General features: G+C 35.8%; 1 long non-coding RNA gene across 1 annotated transcript; it reads right to left on the bottom strand.

The window, feature by feature from the left end:
* Window positions 1–262: 262 nt before the first annotated feature.
* Window positions 263–2,501, bottom strand: LOC125646378 (uncharacterized). The gene is made up of 3 exons (XR_007359696.2): window positions 2,435–2,501; window positions 874–1,005; window positions 263–368 (listed from the first exon to the last, which is right to left on the bottom strand). It is a non-coding gene; the product is annotated as an uncharacterized LOC125646378 (long non-coding RNA).
* Between the last annotated feature and the right edge of the window lie 1,333 nt (window positions 2,502–3,834).

Here is a 3,834-nt window from a genome sequence, read left to right as displayed (position 1 = left end):
CCGTGACGCAGTGTGTTATATAAAGTCCTTTAAATACTGTAGGTCAAACGTGACGTGGCGGTGTTCTGTGTTTCTCTAGATTTTAGCCATGTAAGTGACTGATAAACCGAGATCAAAGAAGACCTAATATGTTAGTCATTTAATATACCACGCGGAATGCTAACTGACACCTATCTGACAGTATATATAACACGGGAAATAAGAGTGTCCTAAACCTGCACCTACTACAAGAAGATTGTCCAGGAATACAAAATGACCTTGCTTCAGTTATGTTTTTATTTTTCAAAGAAGTATTACAAACGATGTTTGCTTCAACAACTTGTTTATCTGACATCCCGATTTCCTTGCATCCTCTGCCCAAACTGTTCCTGGAATTATTAAAAACGATTTTAAAAATGACCGCGTGTTGTGTCTTAGTAATGAAAGATGGGGTTCTTACCATTACCTAGCTGGTGGTTTTTTTGTTTTTTTTTATCTAAGAGTATCCCATGACCATGACGAAAAATAAGATCACTCTATTTCATCTTACCCAAACCAAAACCCGGACTTCGATGACGACCCATATTTGCATCGAGGTTAAAGTTAACCCGAGCCTTTATTCTAACGATGACAGTTTGTATAGCCTACTTCTTCCTGCCTTTAGGACTAATCCTTGCCCAAACTTAACCCTAAACCCCCTTATAAACTCGCAGTTTGTCTAATCATGTTGTCGTTTGACACTAGGACTTCGACACTTAATAATGTCTTTGATAATCAAGTAAGGCTAATGCTAGTCTAAGATTAAAAATAACTTTATGCATGTGTCATTACAGTTAATCATAGCTATTTGGACAAGTCCAAAGTCATTTTCGTTATAAAGGCCAATTCACATACTTGAAAGAGATTGTTCGTGACTATAGGTCTCAATGTACATCACATGTTGCAGCAATACGCAATTTCCGAGTTTCCCAATAGTTGTTTCCCTTTGTTGAGCAAAGTCATCGTTATAAAGGCCAATTCACATACCTGAAAGAGATTGTTCGTGACTATAGGCCTCAATGTACATCACATGTTGCAGCAATATGCAATTTCCGAGTTTCCCAATAGTTGTTTCCCTTTGTGGAGCTCTTACGTATGGTGAGACGTAAAATATGTTTCTTACACACGCGGTGAGTACAAATTCATACATTGCCTAAAGGATGATTACCAGCTACCATGCAATTACATGAACTCTAAGGAAACACAAACTTAGTAAGTTTATATATAAGTATTTGATGATAAAATAGCTCACACTAAAATCGATAATCATCATCTTTCTTTGATAAAAGAATTACTAGTATCGAAGAGGAAATAAATAATAATTTCGTATTTAATTTAATTTCCTAATTCAAACAAATTATTCTTGATATGGTCAGTCTAATATATACCACGGCTGATATAAACAAAATTTACTCTATCATAACTATTAATCATTATTTACATAACTAGTCTATGATATGTGTACGCATCTTGTACCCACCCAAGTGTTCAATAGAATACTGAACGTACCTCCATCACAGAAGAGCTGATATATGGAAAATTGCATATTGACAGTTCATTCCTTACAGTGACCTGAAACAACTGACCTTATGTCTCTCTGAATAATTTGCTAACGAAACTTGATAAATAAACAGTTCATATATCCGTTATTTCAGATATGACCAAGTTTTATTTAAAGACTGTTTTAGTGAACGGTTAGTATCAAGCGTCCAGGGAGTGGGGTGGGGTGGGGTGGGGTGGGGTGGGGTGAGAATTCCAATTGTTTTTCCTGTATAGATGTATCACTGAGATGTTACATGGTCTGTAGATGAACCTTTTAAGGCGTATTGACCTTCTGTTCAATAATATATATATATATATATATATATATATATATATATATATATATATATATATATATATATATATATCTTAAACACTGAATGACACAGCGACTGTGTGAGATTGCATCAGTGTGTATAAGTAGCGCTTTAGGAGCATAACAAAACTTCCTTTTTTAGGGAAGTCGTTGTGGCCGAGTGGACTTACGCACTGGTTTGACAATCTTGCTAGGCGGTGGGTGCCGTACGTCGCTGGTTCGACCCCGGGCTGGGGCGAAAATTTTCAGTACCTAGTTGTGATTATTTAGAGCTTTATATATATATATAATATATATATATATACAGCTGTAGTATTAAAACTGGGATTGGATTAAATTGAAAATCTCAGTCATAGATGCCATACAAAAATAAAGGGATGATATGATATGTTATATATACCATACCAGCTGTGATTACGTGTGCAGGTGGATATCATTTGGCGACATATTTCTCCCTTTCCATTGTCATATAATTTTGTCGAGTTGCTAGATCATTATTAGACTGACTTGTCAGATATAACGATGCTGATAACAAGAATCTTAGTAATACTATCTTACCAAAAAGGTGTTTTAACATCCTTAACTGCCATCCATTCTCAACTAAATTTTCTGAAAAATCTACATATTTATCTGTCGATGTAAATCTCTGACAAACGGACACGATTTTTTCTTATCAGTCCACAAAACATCTGACAAGTTGACATAATCACCTGGCAAGTCGACATTAAAAAAAATCTCAGAAAATTATGTCGACTTGGTCAACTTTTTAGCTTACCTGAGCCGAAGGCTCAAGTGCGCCTTTCTGATCAAAAATTGTCGTTGTTGTCGTCATAAGCTTTTCACATTATCATCTTATTCTCCAGAACCACTGGTTCAATTTCAACCAAACTTGGTACAAAGCATCCTTAGGTGCAGGAAATTCAAGTTTGGTGAAATCAAAGGGGAGATAATTACAAAAATGCAAAAATAGGATGAGGTCATTTAAAAACCTTTTTCTCAAGAACCACTAAGCCAGAATAACTTCTTGACAAAGTGGAAATTCAAGTTGATAAAACTCATCACCATTGGGTTTAGGATGGGACCACAATAGGGTATCAAAGTTTTACATGTGAAAGGAACCAAACTCAATGGCACAAAACATCATTGGGTGAAATTTGTTAATATGAAAGGCCATGCCCGTCTACAAGGGCATATGACATTTAATGAATTTTTGGTCAAGTTTGATAATTAATGAATTTTCAGTCGTTACCTTTGAAAGGTTTTTTCTTCTGAACCAAGCTGCTTTATAGTTTTGCTCAAGGTTGTTTATTGCTAGGAACTGCTGCTCAGGTGAGCGATGTGGCCTGTGGGCCTCTTGTTAAATGGTTTTGCCGGTCCACTTTACTGGGGGTTATTTCGAATTGTCCCATAATTGTATGTGGACTTTGTGTTGACTTATCAGAAAATGAATTTGATCTGTGTATAGGGCATTGATACGCCTTTCTGGCCAAATGCAGCAGAATTGATTATTTGACAAGTCGACACGATTTCTGTCGAAATTAAATATCTAACAAGTTGATATAAATGGGTGACAAAAATAACTCCTGAACCAAAAATATGTAAATCACATATAGCACCTTTTTACCATAGACATGGCAAAAATATGACACGTCACACAATAATTTCATCTCGTGAGCATGTTTTCGTAAACGAATGTAGTACGTAAACAAAGTAAACAAACACACACAGCAAACCTAGACTTATATTCCAGATGCTGTAATCCTGTTTATCATGTTTTGCATTCTAGAAGAATGGAAACATGTTTATCGTGATTTTTTTTTATGCTAGAATACACCACAGCTTGCAATTACTAAAAATCGAAAAGGTACCAAAGTAAACAAAACCACAATGGTAACAATGGGATTAGCTACCTCATGCTCAGGCAGGGTCATTGACCGACACATTCGTAAATACGGCCA

The sequence above is a fragment of the Ostrea edulis genome, chromosome 6 (assembly GCF_947568905.1).
Source record: "Ostrea edulis chromosome 6, xbOstEdul1.1, whole genome shotgun sequence".
NCBI classification, from domain to species: domain Eukaryota; kingdom Metazoa; phylum Mollusca; class Bivalvia; order Ostreida; family Ostreidae; genus Ostrea; species Ostrea edulis.
Note: the sequence above shows the minus strand (reverse complement) of the source record. Positions and strands in the feature narration are given on the sequence as shown.